Source organism: Trichechus manatus, unplaced genomic scaffold (genome assembly GCF_000243295.1).
Source record: "Trichechus manatus latirostris isolate Lorelei unplaced genomic scaffold, TriManLat1.0 scaffold00140, whole genome shotgun sequence".
Lineage (NCBI taxonomy): Eukaryota > Metazoa > Chordata > Mammalia > Sirenia > Trichechidae > Trichechus > Trichechus manatus.
Window position 1 is genome coordinate 3,290,412 of NW_004444076.1, and position 24,336 is coordinate 3,314,747.

The 24,336-nt window shown below is 35.5% G+C and overlaps 1 protein-coding gene and 1 pseudogene across 1 annotated transcript in view; both read right to left on the reverse strand.

Moving 5' to 3' along the window:
- The window catches only part of DLG2 (discs large MAGUK scaffold protein 2), a 2,186,317-nt gene that overhangs the window by 1,604,567 nt on the left and 557,414 nt on the right, over positions 1-24,336 (reverse strand). The gene's annotated exons all lie outside the window — the stretch shown is intronic.
- LOC101353848 (ras-like GTP-binding protein Rho1) lies at positions 479-1,021 on the reverse strand (annotated as a pseudogene).

The window sequence follows — 24,336 nt, forward strand, 5'->3', positions numbered from 1 at the left end:
ATTCACTTTATTTTCAAATATAGTTTCTCATAAAAAAAAAATCTTCTGCAGAGATGACAAATATCAGTATCCAGGAAATCCAATTTTATAAAAATACTACATATATTCTGGGGTAGATATATTTTTTGCTGATAACATACATTAAGCAGTATGAATTACAAAGTAAATATAAGGTAACAAACATGAAATCACACAGCTAACTTTGCCATATGGACTTGACTGGACCTTTCAGGCTGAGTATTTCCAAAAACTTAGATGAGCAGTGGAATCTATTTATGAGGAAAGCTCTAAAATGATGATTCACCAGAGTGCTTTTCAGTTGATAAATAATAGGCAGGACATGTCAGTTATAATGTAGTTACAGCCTAATTCACACAACTTACCAGGATAAATAAAAAAAGCCAACAATCACACATTAAGATTAATAATACAAAATTCTCCAAAAATTAACTATTTCAGAGTTGTGTTTACAATGATTTCACAAGACAAGGCCTCCAGATATTTTCTTTCCACATCAAGGTTGCAAATTTACTTCTGTGGCCATTTCAAAAAATCCCCTCCCTCCATCTTTGATGTTTGCTGAACACTCCAAGTACCCAAAAGTACCAATTTGGTTTGCCATATCTCTAGGCACTCATCAGGTTTTACTGGCTCTTGCTCCATTTAGGGTAGCTCCTACCTCATGTGATCATCCTTCAGAACCTGATTCTTATTTCTAATCAAGATGATGCATGCACTGGGACACAAATGCTTGACTTCCAGGGTCCATTTTTCTGGGACGATTTTTAAACTATTGTGGCTACTAATGAAGAAGCACAGCAATATAAGATCAGTGTCTGGTTAGGAAAGGGGCCTCAGGTGGTCAGCTGTGTCCCACAGAGCCAACTCCACCTGCTTTCCATTCACTTCAGTGTCAGCCATATGGTTCTCTGAGCACTGGTCTCTGAGCAGACTATGAGCAAGCACACCTTGCTATGGGCTCCATCATGATAATCACCAGCTTCTTCTGAATGGCAGTCATACACCACAGAGTGTTGTAAGACACACAGACTGTACGCAGAGAGGTTCTGCAAAGTACCTGAAGTTTCTCAGACAAAAGGCACTAAGGCAGCAATTCCCAGAGTCCAGGTACCACTCTGCCAGTCTGGGGGTGTGGGGGGTGCTGTGGGCCAGTAGGTGGTGAGCACAAGTGAACTTTTATAATTTTAAACACATTTATTTTAAGACTGCTTTTAGATCATTCTATTATTTCTACTTCCTCCTATGTGATTTCTCATATTTGCTGTTTATTCTTATTACTTCCTGTTGTACTAGATTGACGTGTACTTCTTAATTTTGCCTCTCAATTTATCTTTGAAAGAAATATGTTCTGGGGTTCTGCTTCCTGAAATGTTAGCCTCATGGTTATCAAGGTTCCAAGATAATGATACCAAGAGAATCTGAAAAGGTACATAAGGTATGTCCTATTACACTTTTCAAGATCTGGAACTATCAGCCTATTTTCATCTTGTCTCCTTGGACAAAAAGTGAAATTTTCTACGCTTGACGTAGCTCAGTTCCAGCTGCCCACTCTGTATGGGGTTTTTGGCCTCAAGTAGCATCATGATGGGGCATTAAGCTCCAATCCTTGAGGTGTATATCAGATATGTTATCCTCAAGGGTGATTTAGCTTCAACTTCCACTCACAGTTTTTGTTCTGTCTCTGTTTTTGGCATTTGTAGATTTTCTCTTTTATTCATTAACCTTAATGTCATTATTATATTTCAATTTTTTTCTAGACTTTCTATGTATTTGAAGTGAGAGTGTAGAGTTCTTGAAATGTTCTGTCTCCAACCTGGACCAGAAACTGGGAATGGGTATCCTTTAGTTTCAATTCCAAACATCAGGGAGAAAGAGACCGATTGACTCAGATTCTAAGAGGTGACCCTTGGGCTAATCAGTTATATTGGTACCAGGTCATGTAGTAGAAACATGGCTGCCAGGGTGTACATCTGTGGGTGAGAGACAGTCCTCATGATAAGGTTACTGGAAAGATAACCTCATAAATATTTATCATTGAAACCTCAGGAATATTTTTATTTAATTTTATTCTCTGCTTGGATTTCTTCATCTGAAAACATCAAGATGGCAAATTCTCTCTAAATATGACTTGAATCATGCTCAAAGGAAGATATATCTGACCTTAGATAAACTTTAAATATCCTTTACAAAATTAGAGAAATGATCATCTCTTGACACAAGCCTTGAATTTTCTGATAGAGCTTGAACATCCATGAAATAAAGATGAACAAAAGACTTCTATTTCTACCAGAAATAAGGTTCACTCGTGTGTGTGTATGTACGTGTGTATGTGTTTTAGTGATTGTTAAAATTTAAAAGCAGACTGATTGGTTAATGGAAGAGGTGGAGTTCTCATTTCATGAAAGGTTTTCATCAACAAATTGGAATACTGGTATAGTGTGATTTCAATTTAACATTACATGGTTCACATGATTGCATATTCCCATGTCTACAAAAAGGAAACTCATGCCTGCAGCTAAAAATGAGTTTTTGCTTAAGTAAGACCTTAGATAACAGAACAATAAACTTTGCACACATATAGAGATGAGATGCCTTGGGAAGCATGGCAGATCTTTATCATATTCCTGAGGAGACTCTAGAATCTATGCCCATTGGCAGCCTTCCTGTAAGGTTACTATAATTTAAACACATGTCAGATCTTGCTCTTAAAATCTTATTCCTGAGAACTGAGTATTATCTGCTCTATTTCTAACCCAGCCTGTGCACTCCTTTAACATTACCCAGTGGGTTCTATCTGTTCATCTTGCTTTCTAGTGTACTTGTTGAATATACTGTTAGCAATTTAATTAAGTCAACAACACACATCAGGCAGAGTGTATGTTCATTAAAATTCTACCAATAACTCACATTGTAGAGTGCTTTTATTTTTTCAAAGTATGTTTGCTCCTTTGCTCATGTGATTCTCATGGCAACATTATAAGGGTTAAATTTTATCACTAAGTACAATACTTAGAAGTCTTTCTGGTATTTAATCCACTGACATAATCACCAATAAATACTTGTTGAATAAATGAAGTAGAAGGAATATTGACATGGAGTTTGAAAGTCATATTTTAAATCCTGGCCCTCTAATTTAATAATTTCGCAAGTCAGTTAATGTTTCTGAGTCTCTGTTTCCTCATCATAAATAGAAAATAATGGTACTTGATTCACACATTTCTTGTATGACTTTAATTAACTAAGAGATATGAGTGCTTCTTTTATAGGGCCTGGCATATGGTACGTGCTTAACACATATTTGTAGAATAACTGAATTTATGTTCAAGGATTACTAAATCTCTGAAAGTTGTAACTACTTCAACTTTCTTCTATGCTTTTTGATAATTAACAATATGAATAACCTAACCTTGTTCTCCTTTCCAGGGAGTAAGGGCGTAGTTTCACCAATATGGCCCTGAGAAGGGCTAAACATATGGAGGGAAGAATTAAGCATGCTGAATCTTATCTCATCTGAATGCACAGCCTCATCATTATTACAAAGAATACTTTAAAACCATGGAATGCAAATAGATGCATATCATGAACCAACTTCTTTCAGCTAATATTGGCTATCTGGAGCACTGCGTTGAGAATAATTCCAAGGTTAATCTGATTAAACAGGAAAGAATTCCATGTCTCTTTAGCAATAATTGCTATGAGTGCAGGAGGCAGAGAAGCAACACATTTTTGCCCCACCCATAATAAACCCTTAGTTATATACAGAACTTTTGAGAGCTTGAACAAACCACATTAACAGATTCATACAAATCTTAAAGAGGGAACCCAGCAAAGGAATTGTAAGATATGATGATAATAATGTAGACTGTGGTTAGGTCTTAAAGATCTTTATATTCCATGTCATGGAGCTTAGATTTAACTCTTGAATGTTGGAATATCACCAGATAGTTATGTAAAGCCTGAATGATAATGGATAATTTTCCTTCAGCCATCAGTGGTTGTCAACACTGGTTGACTCTTTAGCATTATGTCCCACCCAAGACAAATTAAATCAGAAGCTCTGAGAAGCCCAGGTAACAGTGGTTTTATACAGTGATTCTAACGGACTGTCAGAGTTGAGAATCACTGAGTTTGATCAATCCTTGTTGTGTTTAAATAGATAGCTGCCATTGAGTTGAATCCAACTCACAGTGACCTTATGTACAACAGAACAAAACACTGCCCAGTCCAACATCATCCTCATGATTGCCAACATGTTCATGTCCACTGTTGCAGCTATTGTACTAAACTATCTCACAAAGGGTCTCCCTTGCCCTTGCTGGCCCAGTACTTCACCAAACAAGATGCTCTTCTCCACTGATTGATCCCACCTGATGACGTGTCTCAAGCAAGTGAGTTAGTGTTCTGCTGTGATTCATAAGATTTTCATTGGCTAATTTTCCAAAGTAGGTTGACAAGCCTTTCTTCCTAGTCTGTCTTAGTCTGGAAGCTTTGATGAAACCTGTCCACCATGGGTGACTCTGGTGGTGTTTGAAATTCCAGTGGCGTAGATTCCAGCATCATGGCAACATGCAAGCCACCGCAGTTTGAAAAACTGACAAATTACACCTGCCTATTTCATCCTGGGATACATACGTGTGATTTTGTTTTCTCAGGCCCCCAAATACATGAAATATCCTTTTGAGTAGCTGTAATTTGTTACCCCAGCGAAAAAGAGGAAGACTCTCAACAAGATGTATTGACACAGTGGTTGCAACAATGGGCAAAAACATAGCAACAATTGTGATGATGGTGCAGGACCAGGCAGTGTTCTGTTCTGTTGTACACAGGGTGACTATGAGCCAGAACCAACTCGACAGCACCTAAAACAACAACACAATTTGCTACCCCTAATAAATTAATTAGGGGCAATGGTGGTTTAGTGGTAGAATTATTACCTTCCATCTAGGGACCCAGATTTGATTCCTGGCCAATATAACTCATGCACAGTAACCACCCATCTGTCAGTGGAAGCTTGTGTGTTGCTATCATGCTGAACAGCTTTCAGCAGAACTTCCAGACTAAGATGGACTAGGAAGAAAGGCCTGGTGATCTACTTCCTAAAATCAGACAATGAAAACCCGATGGATCACAACAGTCTAAGCGATAACCAATCATGGGGATGGTGCAGGACCAGGTAGTATTTTGTTCTGTCTTTCATGGGGTTACCATGAGTCAGGGGCTGACTCAACAGCAGCTAACAAGTAAATCAAGGATTATGGAAGCAACACTCCTCTTTGGCTGGGTAGTCTGATGAATTTTGCTAGTCTGTGGAGAAGAACTTTAGCATTGTCTTAAAGAAAGATATAGAAAAAATGGCAAAGCCCACAACAGAGTCTCCTATTCAGAAGAAATGAGGAAACAAGATTTGATAGGTGAAAGAGAAAATGGAAAGAATAATAAAGCTTTAAAAATAAACCTATAAAATAATATGCTACTCCAGTGTTTCTCAAACTGGGATCCTTGGACTGTTGGGGGTCTATGGAGGTTCATAATTTCTCCACGGAAACTGTTATTTAATTTGGTTTTTTAATTTTGATGATAATCTAAAAGTGTCGATAGAAATATATGTTAGTTCATAACATAATTTATAAAGAAAATGTTCTACATTCTACTTTGGTGAGTAGCGTCTGGGGTCTTAAAAGCCTGTGAGTGGCCATCTAAGATAATCCACTGGTCTCACCCCTTCGGGAACAAGGGAGAATGAAGAAAACTAAAGATACAAGGGAAAGATTAGTCCAAAGGACTAATGGACCACAACTACCATGGCCTCTGCCAGACTGAGTCCAGCACAACTAGATGGTACCCAGCTACCACCACTTATTGCTCTGACAGGGATCACAATAGAGGGTCCTGGACAGAGCTGGAGAAAAATGTAGAACAAAACTATAACTCACAAAAAAAGACCAGACTTACTGACCTGACAGAGACTGAAGAAACCCCGAGAGTATGGCCGCCAGACACCCTTTTAGCTCAGTAATAAAGTCACTCCAGAGGTTTACCCTTCATCCAAAGATTAGACAGGCTTATAAAACAAAACGAGACTAAAGGGGCACACCAGCCCAGGGGCAAAGAGTAGAAGGCAGGTGGGGACAGGAAAGCTGGTAATAGGGAATCCAAGGTCAAGAAGGGAGAGTGTTGACATGTCGTGGGGCTGTTAACCAATGTCAGAAAACAATCTGTGTACTGTTTAATGAGAAGCTAGTTTGTTCTGTAAACCTTCATCTAAAGTACAATAAAAATTTTAAAAAAGAAAAGAAATACATGCTAGTTCACCCCAATCACCACCTTTTAACTGAGTGCAGCCTTGAGATTTGAGTATCCACACTGGTATTTGTGTTTACAACTACAAAAGTGCTAAGTACCTATTCCTTTAATTGCACTGAGTTAATAAGTACAGAACAGAGGAGGACTTAATATGCAATGATGCGTTCAAGCCAAATGAAGCCCAAATGACCTCAAGGAACACTACATGGACTAACATTTCTCAGTTGTCTGAATAGAGAAAATTGCCAGGAGAATTGAGTCATTACATGACACATGGTGGTATGTCACGCCAAATTCAAAAGAACCCATGTAGAAGCAGTTAATACTATATGGGTATTGCAAGATATTGACTTAATTCCAACGAACAACATCATTTGTTATACTAAATAAATGATTTTCATATGGATTGTCTTTGTAGTTTTGATTGTATTTAAGGTAAATTTATTTTGGTTTAATAGTTGTATAGGAGGTTTTAGTATATATAGTTTACTTTTTATATACTTAAGTAATAGAAAAATAGTTTAATTTTGGGGAGTCCTAGGAGAATTATTTGTTCCTTTGAGAAACGTGTATTACTTTAGTTTGAAAAATAGCACTACCTTATTTTGTTCAACAATTAATTTTTGCCATAAATAACTTCTGATCTTATAGAGTAGATGGATAATTAGTAGATTTGGAATGTTTAAATCTTATTTACTATTACACTACAAGTGTGGAAGCTCAGCAAATGATCCTGAAACTACCATGATGATGGGGAAAAAAAGTCTACTCTATAAAATTTAAAATTTCTTTTTATTTTTTGAGGCCTTTATTTGATTTAATTTCAACATTAAATAAAAGGATTTATAGTTCATAAATCATTTCAAGGAATCATATGATGACCTCATTTTTATGAAAGTGTTGCGAATTAGAAGCTATGGTTGCAAGTATAGTTTTTAGAGCCAGACTGTCCTGAGTCCAAATCCCTAATGTGCTATTTATACCTATGTGACCTTGGACAACTTATGTAACTTCTCAAAGAACCTCACCCAAATAAGAATATAATATTGGTATCTACTTCAAGCAGTTGTTGTGAAGATTACCAAGATGATCTATATGAAATAATCCGGAGCCGAGAAGAAGTATGGTATCTTTCAATGTCCTTTTCTACTTATGATTTGATAGAGAGTTTTCTAGACTAGGGGTGTTAGATCTTCAGCTTTTTGGCTTTTTAATTATGTGATTTGGTATAACTCACTTAATATCCCAGTTTTCTCATCTGCAATATAAGGTTATTAAACCAAATGATTTCTTCCTGACTTGCTTTTGTGGTTAAATTTTTATTAGTCTCCTGATTTCACCATGAGAAAGAACATACGATTGAAACATATGTCTACAGTCCCTTCTTGGAAGTCCTTAAGGTCAGATGTGCTTTGGAATTCAGATATATTTGAATATTGGAAAGCTTGCACAGTGTATGTATTAGGTATTACATAATAGCCCTTAGCAAAATCTGGGGCAGAAGCCTATAATCAAACATATTAATATTTCTGTGATGGAATATATGAATGGTCACACTAAGTAGGATGCATAAAAACTATAAGTAGCCACATTAGTTTCTGTTAGGTTTTTACCACCAAATGAGTTTTGATGCCAAGGTTATATAAAATCTATGGTTTTTCAGAGGTTTTGGATTTCAGAATAATAGATAAGCATTTGTAGACCTGTATAAGACTACTCAGATCACTTCCACTACTAGAATCATGCTGTAATGACCATATAACATGATAGGACTCAGAACATGACTCTCACTATCTAGCTTTGTGAAATCAAGTGTCATGGATTGAATTGTGTCCCCCCAAAATCTCTGTCAATCTGGCTAGGTCATGATTCCCAGTATTGTATGATTGTCTACCATTTTATCTTTTGATATGATTTCCCTGTGTTGTAAATGCTATCACTATGATGTAATAAGATGGATTAGTGGCAGTTATATTGATTAGGGCTACAAGATTAGGTGGTTCCTTAAGCCAATCTCTTTTGAGATATAAAAGACAGAAGTGAGCAAAAAGACACGGGAACCTCATACTACCAAGAAAGCAGTGCCAGGAGCAGAGCGCATCCTTTGGACCTGAGGTTCCTGCGCACAGAAACTCCCAGACCAAGGGAAGATTGATGACATGGACCTTCCTCCAGGGCCGACAGAGAAAGTGTTCCCCTGGAGCTGACGCCCTGAATTTGGACTTGTAGCTTACTGGACTGTGAAAGAATAAACTTCTCTTTATTAAAGCCATCCACTTGTGGTATTTCTGTTATAGCAGCACTAGATGACTAAGACATCAAGTAAGTCTGTCTACCTCTCTGAACCTCAGTTTACATATTCGTAAAATCAGAGTTTGAATAAGACATCCTCTAGGGGTCTTTCTAAACATAACAGTCTAATAGTTTTAAATGAAAGAAATTACTACATTATTAATTTTTACTACAATAAATTAATTTATTAATTCAATGAATAAATATTTATTGACACCTACAATATGCCAGTACTTGTCTATATCTTATGGATTCTGTAGTGAACAACTCTCCTCTCATGGAATTTATGTTCTAGGTGGAATGGAGACTGACCAAAAAAAAAGGTAAACAAACAAACAAGAATATTTCTAATATTAAAGCTATTAGTATTAGGATAATGCTATAATGAAAAAAAAGACGATGATATTACAGACAGTGACTGATGAACAACTTATTTCTAATTCAGTGATTAGGAAAGACTTCTCTGTGGACGTGACATTTGAGCTGGGATCTGAAGGATAAGAAGGAGCCAGTCTTATGAAAATCTTGGGGCAGAGCATTCTAGAAGGAAAAGGTGGCAAATGCAAAAGCCCTAAGGTAGGAAATCAGCCTGTAGAGTTGAAGTATAGGAAGTTAAGGGGAGAGTGGCAGAAGATGAAGCCAGAAGGGAAGGTAGGCCACGGAAAAGATGGAATGATTGAAACTAACCTTTTGCCTTAAGAATGCTCATAGAAGATCTATTGGTCTCCAGAGACCTATTATAACTAGCCCAAAGGAATGAAACCTCTATTCTGTCTCAAGGAAAAGTTAAAATGGAAACAAAATGCACTAATACCAAATAAAAGCTTCAGTGAAAAATCAAATCAAGAGCCATAAGAAATAAATACAATCAATCATTTATTGATTGGGGTGCTAAAGCAAACTGCTTCTCATGGTCTCTAGGACTTTGTACAGAAACAAGCCATAAATATTTTTATCAGCAACAGCATTAAAATAATTCTCTGGCAGTACATCTTCACATATTGTAGGCCAAATGCAGAATTCACATAAATAAGAGAAAAGAAAGAGGCTATATAAACTGGAAAGATTTGGATTTTAAATATCTAGAGATCTCTCAAATAAATTTTAAGTAAATAGTTTTTGTTCTGCCCTTAAGAACACCGATCTATTCATTCCTTAAAAAAAAAAAAAACATTTTTTTGACTATTACTGGTTATTTCTATTCCACTCATGCAAATATTATCAAGCTCACTTAAAAACTAAAACACATTTTTACATAGTCAGAACTCAAAAGATGGTAGCTATCACTATCAGTTTCTATAAATGATGCAATTAGAGCTCACACAGCTTAGAAGAGAAACTGACATATCAGTACCTACTGTTCATCAGACTCTATCTTCCCCTGGGTCACATAACTAACAAGTAACTCAGCTAGCAAATTCAAGTCCATCTCTGCTTTGCCATAGTTCCTGAAGGGATCTCCTGTACAAAGGTAGGTTTCTTTAGAATCTGTGAGTTCCTGAATGAATTCAATTCAATGGTTCAAATAAGTACTCAAATAATCCTGCCCGTGTATCTAGCATTGTTCTCAGCAATCTAGACAATACAAACCAGAGTACCTATAGTCCAAAATATTTAACCTTGTTGGGGCAACAGAGTTAAAACATATGAAACAAAGATAAATACAATTTGAAATATATTTAAATGCTTAGAAACGTGGTTATCAGTAAAATGAGGATTTACACTCCGCTTCCTATATTATAACAGGAGCTGATAAATTTATCTTAATACCCTTGCTTAATCAAGAGAGTAATATCTTTCTCCTTTCCCAAGAAACAGTAAAAACATTGCAGCCTGCACCCAATAGGATACAGGCACCCTGATGATATATTTTATTTTAAGTTCTAGTAATAAAAGGATGTTTCAGCATCTTTACCACCAAAAGACCATAAATAGCACAGCTTTCTCAGCCTCCTGAAAAATGCTCTCAGAGTTCAAACCCAATTCCATTAAGCATAAGTCCCAACCTGACTTATATATGATTAGAAGATACACATGTCCCTGGATTGTCCTCTCTGTAAAGCTTCTTAATGGGCTGGTAAAGTCAGCCCCACTGTGCACCTTCTGAACCTTTTCTTCTGTCACTGTTTTTTGAATCTCTCCCACTGGCATTATCCAAAGGCACAGTTATTTCAGTTATATGTAAAACGAGCTCTCAGAAGATCCAACACTGACTCAAATGGATTCCCTAGAACACATCCCCAAACTTGACCCAGGAGTCTGTTTTGCTTGGTAATTCATTTATGGGCTTCCTGAAAGCCCAAGCTCTTGCAAGATAATTTAAGGTAACATTGAAAGAAAACAAGACAAAAAAATACTAATTGCTTTTTGTTTCCTAAGGCAAAAAAATAACCTTTGATTCACCTTTTAATCATGTATTGATACTAAGATATGTCTTCTCAATCACAGTTTGCCTTATGAGAGTTTTAGTTTTAGCATTTTGATCAAGAAATTTTTCACCGTGTGAACCTATCCCACACATTTGAAGGATATTTATTTTCCCTGGGCTTTATCCACTTATTTCCAGTAGTGCCTCCAGTCATGACAACAAACAAAAAACTCCCCTATATATTTCCAAACAACCCCAGAGGGTTGTAAACACCCCAAGTTGAGAACCACTAAAACTATCTCATTATGCAATAAAGAAATTGAGACTCAGAAGCATAAAATGCCTTGCTAAAGGACACATATCTGTAAATGCCAGAATTTGACTCTCCATTTAGTACTTTTTCATTACAACACATCTACCTCTGAGAAAAATACAATTGAAATAGGACCCTCCTTTCTGTTTCCTCCATGGAGGGCTATTTCACAGAATCTTCAAATATATAGAATTGAATGATATCTCAAGATGCACTCTATCAAAGTCTTTACCTCTACACAGAGAAAAACCCATTGCTGTCACATCAATTCCAACTCATACCAACCCTATAGGGCAGAGTAAAACTGCCCCATAGGGTTTCCAAGGCTAGAATCTTTACAGAAGCAGACTCTCATGTCTTTCTCCTACGGAACATCTGGTGGGTTCGAACTGCTGACCTTTTGGTTAGCATCCAAGAGCTTAACCACCAAGGTTCCTTAAATAAACATAATCTTCCAAAATTCACAAAAACCTTTTCATGCTAAAAACCTATTTAATGGTCAATTAAAAATGAATTGGAGAAAGCTAACCCTCAAACTTATGTGGAACTGCAAAGGGCTCCAAATAGCCAAAGCAATCTTGAAATAGAAGAACAGAGTAGAAGGACTAACACTTCCCAATCTCAAAACATATTATAAAGCTACATTAATCAAAACAGTACAGTACTGGTCTAATGATAGACATATAGACCAATGGAATAGAACTTAGAGTCCAGAGATAAGCACATACATCTCTGATCAATTAACCTTTGACAAGTACCCTAAAGTCATCAAATGGTATCTTTAATAAATAGTGCTGGGACAACTGGATTTCCACATGCAAAAGAATGAATATTGACCCATATCCATCACCATATACAAAAACTAACTCAAAATGGATCAAAGACCTAAAAATACGACATAAAATTATTTTACAAAAACACAGGAGTAATGCTTCAGGACCTAGTCTTCAACATCAGATTCTTAGATATGACACCAAAAGCACAATCAGATGACAAAATAGATAAATGGAATCTCATCAAAATTAAAACAAACAAACAAAAAACCTTCTGTACATCAAAGGGCTTTATCAACAAAGTGGAGACAACCTACAGAGTGGGAGAAAATTTTGGGGAATCTTATATCAGGTAAGTGTTGAATATCCAGAATATGTAAAGAACTGCTACAACTTAAGAAAAAAAAGACAAACATCTCAATCTAAAAATGGGCAAATGACTTGAATAGAATTTTCACCACAGAGGATAAACAAATGGCCAATAAGCACTTGAAAAAATGTTCAATGTCATTAGCCATTAGGTAGATGCAAATCAAAACTACAATGAGATACTACTTAACCCCTACTAGGATGGATAAAATAAAACAATAGCAAATGTTGTGAGGATGTGGAAAAATTGGAACCCTCATCCATATCTGGTGGGAAGCAAAATGGTACAGGATCTGTGGAAAACAGTTTGGCGGTTCCTGAAAAAGTTAAACATAGAGCTACCATATGACCCAGCAATTTCACTCTCAGGTAAATACCCAAGAGATTTGATAGTAGCAACAAAAATAGACACATGTACACCAGTGTTCATTGCAGCACTATTCGCAATAGCCCAAAGGTGGCAACAAGTGAAAAGTCTATACCCAGAAGAATGGATAAACAAAATGTGGTATACACATACAATGAAATATTACTCTGCCATAAAGAGAAATGAAGTCCGGACACATGCCACTACATGGATGAACCTTGAAAACACTATGCTTTGTGAAATAAGTTAACCACAAAAGGCAAATACTATATAATCTCACTAATATGAAATACCTAGAATAAATGTCTAGAGATCAGAGTTTAATAGTGGAAGGGAGTAGGGAAGGGGGAGCATTGTTTAGAAATCATTGAGTTTCTGTTTATAGTAATGGAAAATATCGCAACAGATATTGGTGAAGGTTGCATAACATGATTAACACAATTGGTCTCACTGAATAGTACATGTGAAAAATGTTGAATTGGAAAAAGTTGTATTATCTATATTTTTACAACAATAAAAATTTTTTAATTAAAAAAAGAAAAAATTAGAAAGAATGACAGAGCAAGCAAACATGGGTGGTAATACTTTCTTGGAATTTAGCTAGCTGTGTGACCATAAATTACACTATTTACATAATCTCTCTGGGCCTCAGTTTCTCTATGTATTTATTCTTAAAAACTCATCTTGTATAAGAAATTTTTGCCTTTATATTTTTCACACAAACTGATCTCATTTACTTCAGTTTAAGTCTATTTTATACTATGCAAAGACAGGTAACAGGATTCTACATCCTTTACAAGATTTCTCCATTTATAAAATTTTTTCTACTACAGACGGGAAGCAAAGTTTTCCAGCTTATCAAATAACCTGGCAAGCAGAAGAATACATCATGCATTCCCAATAGTACAATTTATTCCTTCAACATTTACTACTCTGAGTATTCCTTACTATTCTAGGTCCTAGAGACAGACGAATTAGACACTTCCCTGCTTTCAAGGAGACTATAGCCTGGTTAAGTATATAAACAGATCATTATTATAAATTGTAGTAGGTATTATAATCATAAATATAATTATTATATGATGCGATGAATTGCAATTACCACTAAAGTAGTAATGAAAATAATAAAATACTGACTTTCCATCTGATTAAACAGATAAATTAGACATATCATTCCTTTTGGGGGTTATCATTATGGATACAAAATATTGAAAAAAAGATAAAAAGAAGGATTTTCTGGTTAATAGAGAACTCGAGTTGATAAAATGTCAAATGAGTATTTTCCCCATAATTATTGCTTGCTAACATGAAAGAGAAAGAAAAAAAAGAATGAATTTTGGTGTCAGAAAAACCTAGATTGAATTTTGGCTCTGCTACTTACAAGTTGCTTTAGATAAATTTCATCACCTATTTGATGCTGTTTCGCCATTTATAAAATGAGAAGAATTATTTTAATCAACAAATAAGGTCATACATATAAAATGACCACCGGCACCGTGCACGAATGAAAATACCTAGAGGGGAAAGGGTGCGGTTGGCAAACCAATGTAGAAGAAGCGCATGTATTTGTGTAAAAATATGGTAGTTCACAGAAGAAAAAAAATTGCTGTCCAGTCAATTCAGACTCATAGCGACCCTATAGGACAGAGTAGAACTGCCCCATAGGATTTTCAAGGAAGGGCTGGTGGATTCAAACTGTCCACCTTTTGGTTAGCAGTCGTAGCCCTTAACCACTACACCACCAGCACTCGGGCCTTCTATAAATATTAGATATCTTCCGTTTTTCCATGTGAAAAAATTTGGTGTCTTGAACTTGTCTTCAGAGATAGAATTTTTTATGGCAGGTTATATTTTCCAGTAGCAGTTGTAACAGTATTTTCTGTCTCACATGTTCTTCAGAACCTTACCAGTTCATATTAAGAGGTGAAGTCTATGTCTCCTTCCCTGGAGCCTGGGCAGCCCTTTGTAACTTCCTCAGTTAAAAGACTATGGTAGAAGTAGTGCAGTATCCCTTCCAAGACTTAGTCTTAAAAGGAGACACAGCTTCTGCCTGGCTCTCTCTCTTGGGACATGCATCTTTAAACCCTGAGACAACAGGTAAATTCTGGCTGCCCTGAAGTAGCCATGAGAGATTGTATGGAGAGACCACATGAAGACAGAGTTGTCAAGGAAGCCCAGCTAGACAAATAAATTGAACAACCACTTGTGACTCTTGGATAAAAAGTATGGTACATTCAAAACTCTAAGTGTTCTCATTGTTATTAGTATTCTGAGTCAAAGCAAATTCTAACAGTAAGATAAAACCAGTCCCTGTAGCCTGATAATTTGAAAACTATCAGTGCAATTGTTTTAAATAATAAACAACAGGCACAAATACAAACTTAGACACTAAAATAAAAATCCTCAAATACAGAAGGAAAGAAATGCCTACAAGTGGAAAAGGAAAAAAAAAGCTTAAAGTCTAAATTACAAGTTTTCTACCCTTAATTTCCTAAGTATCTTCCTTGTAGCTATTTTGTCAACTGGCATTCAATATTCTTTTAGAAATATAATGAAAGAAATATCCTAATGTAAAATACTGGGAGATGACATTTGTGCAAGCAGAGGTTAGGGAATAAAATGAAGTTTAAAAAAAAAAAAGGTCATGTCATTATATTATTAAAAGCTTAAAATACTAGATAAGGCAGTTTTCCCTTTTAAAAACATTCTCAGTGGAGACTACTAGATATTTCTTTATTTTCAATGTTAATGCTTAATCATTAAATTAATCTATCAATTTCTGGCTTCTCAAAAGCAAGGCTTCTAGCACAGAGAAGCCTAGCAACTTGCAATTAAACAAACAAGAATATCAACAAAAAATTAGATTAGGAGATGTATCACAAATTACAAGCTTAATATTAGGCTTGGGTTTAAATTACGAGCTCATGACCTCCAATCTAAGTGGGGTCCTCACCTCTGCCAAAAGATCCTATGTCTTCTACTTTAGCCCTTCTCCTGTATCTCTCAGCAGGTAATCTGACTCCAGGAAGTTATCAGGGAACTCTCTGCTACCGCACCTATAAACCTATCTATACATACTCTTATATTTAACTCCTTTCCTCTAGATTCAGAAGAAAGTTATCTTTCTTCCACCTTAAAGGCAGCTAAAATGTTGTTTTGGAAAACTTCCTTTTAGGGAAACTGACCTTTTTTTTAGCCTCTAGTTAAAAGGACATTAGTCAAAGGACACTGGTAATGCTTAGAGAAAGCATCAATAGGGCTGAGAATCACTGAAAGGATTATTTGTCAAATTTACAAGAGTAAATATCAAAATCTCTCCAGTTATATACTAATTTCTCCCTTCCCTGTCTCATACAACTTAGCCAGGAATCGTGCCATATTCTCTTTCTCCACTTCACTTTTTATTCATTCCTTTAACCTTGTAATCTAACTTTTGTCACTCCTACTTTGTTAAATTATTCTCACTAAAATTACTGATAATTTCCTATATGTTAAACTTAAAAAATTTAGTCTTTAAGTTATTGAGCCATCTTTAGGCACTGTCCCCTTAAAACTCCCTAATCCATCGTTCTTAACAAAGAGTTCATATTAGAGTCATCTCTAGAGGCTTCTACCCCTACACTGGTCATAAACCAGAATTATGCTTAACTATTATATTTTCTTGCCCCTCAGATAAGGGATTAATGGCACTATTCCAATCTGAGATAAAGTAATCAACTTACTGAAACATAATATTTTGGTAAATACCTAGTCTAGATAGCTGTCAATACATAACAAACATGAACACTTTCCCTTGCAGAATACACATACATCAACCACTCTTCCTTCTCTCTCTTCTAGGGTTATCACCATCCACCCAGTAGTAAAAAAAAAAAAAAAAGAAAAAAAAACTGACCAAAGGGAATGAGGATGTCCAGGACATCTTGGAGTACAAAGTTTTCTCAGTTGTCTCTTGGAATGAGGGATAATACTGTATAAGGAACAAAATACTTTCATTTCTCTTATAACACTGACATTCCTATGGATAAATGACATAAAGTATCTGGCAGAGATGTGAATTACTTTTCCAGAGATCCAGATGATTAATCAACATTTTCATTTCTTATAATGATGGTTGGCACAGAATATGCAGATAGAAATTAAATCACCAAACCAATAACATATGTTCATTTATTTAACATGCAATTTTCATATTCCTGAAGTTAAAAGCAACTACACAGAAAGTACAGGAATATTTATAGAACATGATCTGCTTCTTTTAGCGTCAGAAGGTGGCTAGTTAGTGGGACCTGACTCACTTTTCCTTACTTATCTATTTAAATGGCCACTAAAACAAACAAGGAGATACAGATATACAAAATTGCAGATGATACCAATAAACAATTTCCAGCTAGTTGGGAGGGGGGATAAAACCTTCTTTAGTTCTATCATAGTGAGACTAGATTGAGTAGCTATTTCTAGCTGACATTCAGTTTGATTTTAAAAACAGAATAAAGCCAGATAGAAATTTGGTAGGAAGACACATACTTCAGCGTCTACTTTGTATCCCCATCAAAGATACATGGAATTTGTGCTGTAAGTAAATAGTGTAACAGTCATAACCTTATATGGGAAAATTCAGATTAAACCAAAGCTATCCCTTTCTCGCACTTCCACCTCATGCTCCCTGATCCCACAAAATCACAATTTTATTGGGAAACTTTAACATGTAGATTCATGCTTTGAGTGTCCAAGTAAATAAAAATAAAGATATGCAGAACCGTAATTAAACAATTAACAAGGTAGATTTAATAAATGCAAATTTAAAAATTTACCCCACAGAAAATATGCCTTTTTTAAAGGCATCTATTGAACTATTTAAAATTTTATTTTTATTATGCCATAAAAAATCGGCGTATTTTAAAATGTAAAGCTCATAAAGGCAACATTCTCTGACAACAATGATTTAAATGAATCATTGGAAATGAATAATTAATATTTAGGAATACAACTAAACAAATGCTAAATCTTTCAAAATTAGAAAAAACAGTTATTAATAATCACTGCGTAAAAAAATCAAGTTATTATTCTAGATCATTTAGAAAGTCATAAAAATAAGAATCTACAGATCATATTTATGGAATTTTTTCAAAAATATTCAGAGACAAATTAATAAACTTAAAGACTGATTATTTTTAAAAGAATGAAAATTGTCTTAATGTCAAGATTTATGTATACTGGTTACTCTAAATTACTGACAAATTAACAACTATAAAGTAGCTTTTGTCACAAGACAAAAGCTTGTGTTTCAATACAAGCTATATTGTGTACTAGGGTCATGATCTTAAACCAGTTACCTAACTGGTATGAGCTACATTTTCTTCATTTGTAAAATGGAAATTTAAAATCTCTATAAGAAACAGGAGTGCACTGAGAACTATGGCTAATGTCATTGTCATTATCATGGCTGTTATCACGTCTTCTACCTCATTATTATTATGCACTACTTTGATTAATATTTGGTATGTGCCAAGGGAGAATGTCTGGTACGGAGTAAATAATAAATTCTTAAACAAGTTAAGTTTTAAAAGATGCTTTTCCAATTAATGTTTAAATCTATCCATAAGAGCCAAGACCAATGCATACCACTTACTTTATTATTTATTTCTCCCTTGAACTGTGTAAGTCTAAGCTATACTGAAGGTATTGTCGAAAAACAGTTTTCTAGGAATTTACAGAATGCCCATTGAGATGTTGCAACACATGGATGCAACACTGGAAAAGCTCACACATCTATGCCAAGAAAATTGGAAGACAGCTACCTGGACAACCAACTGGAAGAGATCCATATTTATGCCCATTCCAAAGAAAAGTGATCCAACGAAATGTGTAAATTATCTAACAATATCATTAATATTACACATAAGTAAAATTTTGCTGAAGATAATTAAAAAACGGTTGCTGCAGTGCATCAACAGGGAACTGCCAGAAATTCAAGCTGAACTCAGAAGAGGACGTGGAACAAGGGATATCATTGCTGATGTCAGATGGGTCTTGGCTGAAAGCCGAGAATACTAGGAAGATGTTTACCTGTGTTTTAGGGACTATGCAAAGGCATTTGACTCTGTGGATCATAACAATTTATGGATACCATTGCAAAGAATGGGAATTCCAGAACACTTAATTGTGCTCAGGTTGAACCCGTACATAAACCAAGAGGCAGTCATTCAAACAGAACAAGGGGCTACTGAGTGGTTTAAAATCAGAAAAGGTGTGTTTCAGGGTTGTGTCCTTCCACCATACTATTCAATCTGTATACCAAGCAAATAATGTGAGAAGCTGGACTACTGGAAGAAGAACCGGGCATCAGGATTGGAGGAAGACCCATTAACAACCTGTGATATGCAGATGACACAACCTTGCTTGCTAAAAACAAAGAGGCCTTGAAGCACTTGCTGATGAAGATCAAAGACTACAGCCTTCAGTATGGATTACATCTCAACATAAAGAAAACAAATCCTCACAACTGGACCAATAAGCAACACGATGATAAATGTAGAAAAGAATGAAGTTGTCAAGGATTTCATTTTACTTGGATCCACAGTCAATACCCATGGAAGCAACAGTCAAGAAATCAAATAACGTATTTACTGCATTGGGTAAAGCTGCTACAAAAAACCTCTTTAAAGTGTTAAAAAGCACATATATCACTTGAGGAATAAGGAAGACCAAATAAGAACTGATGCATTTGAATTATGGTGAAGAATACTGAATATACCATGGACTGCCAGAAGAATAAACAAATCCATCTTGGAGAAAGTACAGCCAGAATGCTCCTTAGAAGCAAGGATGGCAAGACTTCGTCTCACGTACTTGAGACGTTATCAGGAGGGATAAGTCCCTGGAGAAGGACATCATGCTTGGTAAACCATAGAATCAATGAAAAAGACGAAGACCCTCAAGGAAGACCCTCAATGGGATGGATTGACACAGTAGCTCCAACAACAGGCTCAAACATAGCAACGATTGTGAGGATGGTGCAGGACCAGGCAGTCTTTCATTCTGTTGTACATGGGGTCACTGTAAGTCGTAACTGACTCAACGGCACCTAAAACAGTAACAACAACAAGATTCTAGATCTTGCCATGTCTAACTTTCTTCATCTGAAAGTTGTTAGTAATTAACTAGTCCCACTAATTTTACTGTGTTGATGGAGAGATCAAATAATATATGAGAAAGTTATTAAAAAGCAGACATTCAGATTTCAGCCATTTATAAAATGAGATACAGGATTAGAGTGACAAAGCTCCTCCCCTGAGTTGGTATCTAGGCCAAGCAACCAAAGAACCAGGAGCTAGTACAGGATGAGAAATATATCTGAAGCACACTTTACATATTTAAAATATTTTAAACATTATAGCCTTTGCTAAACAACCTTGAGGTAAATGGCATCGAAACTGTGTTTTTGTATCTGATTACTGCTAAAGTAGCAACTAAACACAGGCCAAGCAGAAAACAATGCAATTTTTCTCAGAATTCAGTCAGCAAAGGCAAGGAATTTGCATAATGCAGGCCCCCAAAGCAACTTTTTCCCTCCACAGCACATTCCTGAAGCCCAAAGGAAATGAATAATTGCCTTGACTCTTCATTTCATTTTGTCTATATAGCCACCACTTACCTTTAAACATGCAGAAAGAATAGTGCCACTTGTAGCAGAACAAGTTGTCTGAGAGCTTTATAAGTAATTTTTGGCTACTCCAATTGTTATCTTCTCTATACATTAGCTTATGTTTCCTGATCCTACTCTCCCTGAAACCTTGTCCTTCCTGCAAACATTTCCCTCTTCGTTTTGTTTTTGGCTTCTCTAACAAATTTTCATAAATTCAGGTCTGCAAAATGGTCAGAAGTTATTCTTTCCATGGGGCAAGCTCATTCTGTCATAATACATTATACTTGGTAACTAGAGAAATAAGAAAAATTAGAGAGTAAAATGGTTCATTGGTTGACAAAATAATCCTCATTCAGCTCCATTATTTTAAAAATCACCACAATATTCATGTGCATGCAACAAAGTTATTTTTTATCCTAAATAGATTAAGTCCATATTCAGATATGAATGAATGACCACCAAGAAGCATTTTAAAATTAAATGCAGTCTGTAATTACAGACAGATTTTCCACTGTGCACAGCGATAGCACATACACACACCCACCACACCATGACAGCCCTGTATCTGTTGTGCTTTTGAGTTATACAGGGAATACTGGCAAATTTATTTAACATGAGGACAAAAAAAAATTTTTTTTTCGTATTCACACTTCAGTCCAGAATGCACAACACAGTTGACATCTGGCCTCAGGCCCTGACCAGAACCGTTATCATAGAGAAGTGTTGTTGGATTTTGGCTTCCCTCAGTGAAATGCTAGACTCACAAAGCCAACTGCAGCTTCATATATCAATACTCGCTAATGGCTGTAACTGGGCCCAAACCACTTTGACACAAAATAATAACAATTTAGGAAATCTAGCTCTTCCAGATGAAGGAAACTATAAAATTTAATTGAAGAACACAAAAGATGTAGAGATATATCATGTTCTTGGTTGGGATCACTTAATATAATTAAAATGTCCATCATCCCCAATTTAAAATATAGTTTATGCAATTACAATAAGAACTGCAGACACTTTGGACAAATCACTTTAAAATTCATTACAAGAATAACTATATAGTAATTTCAAGGGAATTCTGTGAAAGTGGACTAGAAGACAGCTTTGCCCATTTAGATATTAAATCTTACTCAAAAGCTACCTCAATTAAACTAGCATGTACAAGTGTAGATCAGTGGAACAAAGAATAGAAATAGATCCAAGTATATATTGGAATTCAATATTTGATAAAGACAATTTCACTTTAAGGGGAAAAGATGGATTATTCAATAAATTTTTGGAGACAAATGGCTATCTATTTGCTATTCAATAAAATTAGATCCCCACTTCCCACTATATTCAAAAATAAATTTAGAGGCCCAGTGGTCTAAATGCAAATTATAAGACAATAAAAATTTTGGAATAAATATTTGCAGATGTTTTTATAACCTTGGTAGCCTAGAACACCTTCTCAAGCATGAGACTAAAACTAGAAGCTAAAAGTAAACATAAAGTTTACAAATTTCTATATATAAAAGTTAAAATTTTCTGAATAGTTTATGCCAAGAAATTTGGAAGACAGTATCTGGCGAAGTGACTGGAAGACATCCATATTTGTGCCCATTCTGAAGAAAAGTGATCCAACAGCATGCAGAAATGAGCCAACAATGTCATTAGTGTCACATACAAGTAAAATTTTGCTGAAGAGAAATCAAAAACAGTTGCAGCAGTACTTCAACAGGGAACTGCCAGAAATTCAAGCCGGAATCAGAAGAGGATGTGGAATGAGGGATCTCGTTGTTGATTATCAGATGGATTTTGGCTGAAAGCAGAGAATACCAGAAAGATATTTACCTGTGTTTTAGTGACTATGCAAAGGCATTCGACTGTGTGGATCATAATAACTTATGGATAACGTTGCAAAGAAAGAGAACTCCAGAACACTTAATTGTGTTCATGAGGAATCTGTACATCGACTAAGAGGCAGTCATTCAAACAGAACAAGGGGATACTGAGGGGTTTAAAATCAGAAAAGGTGTGCATCGGGGTTGTATCCTTTCACCATACTTATTCAATTTGTATGCTGAGCAAATAATCTGAGAAGCTAGACCATATGAAGAAGAATGAGGCATCAGGATTGGAGGAAAACTCACTGACAACCTGTGATATGCAGATGACACAACCTTGCTTGCTAAAAGTAAAGAGAACTTGAAGCACTTACTGATGAAGATCGAAGACTACAGCCTCCAGTATGGATTACATCTCAACATAAAGAAAACACAAATCCTCACAATTGGATCAATAAGCAACATCCTGATAAATGGAGAAAAGATGGAAGTTGTCAAGGATTTCATTTTACTTAGGTCCACAATCATAACCATGGAAGCATCAGTCAAGATATCAAACGACGTATTGCACTGGGCAAATCTGCTACAAAAGGCTTCTTTAAAGTGTTAAAAAGCAAAGACGTCCCTTTTAGGACTAAGGTGCACCTGACTCAAGCCATGGTATTTTCGATCATCCCATATGTATATGAAAGCTGGACAATGAATAGGGAAGACCAAAGAAGAACTGACACATTTGAATTATGGTTTTGGCAAAGAATATTGAATATACCATGGACTGCCAGAAGAATGAACAAATCTATCTTGGAAGAAGTACAAACAGAATGCTCCTTAGAAACAAGGATGGTGGGACTTCATCTCGCATTCTTTGGACATGTTATCAGAACGGACTAGTCCCTGGAGAAGGACATCATACTTAGTAGAGAGTCAGTGAAAAAGAGGAAGACTCTCAAAGAGATGGATTCACACAGTGGCTGCAACAATGAGTTCAAACATAGCAAGGATTGTGAGGATGGTGCAGAACCAGGCAACATTTTGTTTTGTTGTACATAGGGTCACTCTGAGTAGGCACTGACTCAACAGACACCTAACAGCAACAACAAATAAAAAATACCAAAAACAAAGCCAAGTGCAAATAATAAATGGGAGAAAATATTTATCAAGCTTATAGTAGCCAAAAGGTTCTATAATATGAAGGATTCTTCCAATTAACAAGAAAAGAACAAACAACTCAATTTAGAAAAACAAGCAAATGATATAAAGAAAAATTTGGCAGTAATCGCAAATCCTAACCTCAATTATAAGCAAGATATGTAAATTAAAATACAAAGATACTATTTTTCACACTGAAATTTTTTAAAGACATGTTAATAATATCTAGTATTCTGGAAAACGTGGAGAAATGAATATTTTCATAGAATTTTTGTAGGAATATATATTGTTAAAAACTTACTGAAGGACAGTTTGATCATATCTTTCAATATTTAAAGTAAGCATACTCTTTGACCTTTCAATGTCACTCCTGGGAGCTGCTTGCTGAAATGTTTGCCTATTAGCACAGAGCCGTAAGTAAGGATGCTCAATACAATATTGCTTGTAATAGAAAAACATTATAAATAATATAAATGTTCATTAATAGATAAATGGTTCAGTAAATTGCAGTTTGTCCATATTATAAAATAAATGATAGCTGCCACTAAAAGAAAGCAGGAAAGATATTGACTTAGAAGCCTATGATATATTAAAAATGAATAAAAAGTTGTGGGAAGAACATACATAACATGATCCTATTTTCTTTTTTTTGCTAAAAGTATATTCATCGGATAACCAGGAACAAAATACGTCGAATTTGAATATACATATATACAGATACCAGAAAGAATTATGTCAATAGGTTTACACTAGTAATGTCTGAGTGTTGGGTTATTTGGCATATTTTTATTTTTATTTATTCTTTATCCAGAAGCAGTAGACTATAATGTAATACCAAGATATTAATATTTACTCTTGTAATCTAATAGGGACAGCAAATGCATTAGTATTTGTTAAAGGGTTTTAA